Source organism: Echinops telfairi, unplaced genomic scaffold (assembly GCF_000313985.2).
Source record: "Echinops telfairi isolate 266 unplaced genomic scaffold, ASM31398v2 ScPeMD7_2;HRSCAF=8, whole genome shotgun sequence".
Lineage (NCBI taxonomy): Eukaryota > Metazoa > Chordata > Mammalia > Afrosoricida > Tenrecidae > Echinops > Echinops telfairi.
The window spans coordinates 37,615,667-37,616,816 of NW_022103898.1; positions in this window are offsets into that span (position 1 = coordinate 37,615,667).

Here is a 1,150-nt window from a genome sequence, read left to right on the forward strand (position 1 = left end):
CTTGCATTGAGTAAGTACTTTATTGGAGGTCCAATGTCCATCTGCTCCCTTAATACTAAACCTATAAATATATGCATGTAGATCTATTTCCCCACCATCCTATATAAATATATTTACACATGTACATGCCTCTATAAATACCCTTTGCCTCCTAATTCTTTGCTCCATTTCCTTTTACTTTCCTCTTATCCCACTATCATGCTCAGCCTTCATTTTGGTTTCAGTAATTTCTCTCAGTTACAGTCCCCTTGCTGAATCCCTACCAGGCCTCTTAAACCTTCCTTTTGGGTCACTTGTTACTCCATTGTCTCTGGGTTGGTCAACACCACCTCCTTACGCCCTCTCCCAGTCCCACCGGAACCATCGGTCCCATTGTTTTCTCCTCCAGACTGTTCATCCAGCCTATCTTATCTAGATAGGTCTGCATAGATAAAAATGTGCACTAAAAACCAAGCCATAGCAAGATAAATCGACAAAAAAGAACACAATGATGAGAACAAAAAAGAAAACCAATGACCCAGAAAAGAATAAATTAATTAAAAAGAAAAAGGATAAATGTTTTAAATTTTAAAAAGAAAGAAAACCCTCTAAATAGATAAAGGTCTGATTTTTGACCTCTAGCTGTGTCTTCCTGTAGAGTCCACTGGGGTGTCATGTTCTGGCCCCTAAGTCTATCCTTTGCAATTCCTCGGGAGCTCCCTGCTCAGCTCTCTCTGTTGCTCTGCCACACACCTTTAGTGGTTTGCCTCGGTGTCGCGGGGTCAGATGGAGCCAGTGTTGTCCCCTGTAGGGCCATGGGTCAGTGAGGGATGTTGTGTTTCATAGTAGGATCAGCTATATGGTCCACTCTGTGCATTGGCTGTTCGGAGCGGGCATATCGTCCTACAGGTCTGATGGGCCGGTATGTGCTCCACACTCTCTTCCTCCCCATTAATTTGCTCTCATGTGCTCTGATCAGACATATGCCTCTCCCCTAGCTGCAGCTTCAGTGCCGTCCTCTAAAGTAAATTCTTCTGGGGGGAGGGGCAGTTGTCCATGTAGCTGGTATTGGGATGGAGCCCACAGTCTCCTCCAGTGGCTCTCCTCTCCATGCTGGCACACTGTATACACATCCCGGAAAACCAGATTTAAGTCTGGTCCATTTTTTCCT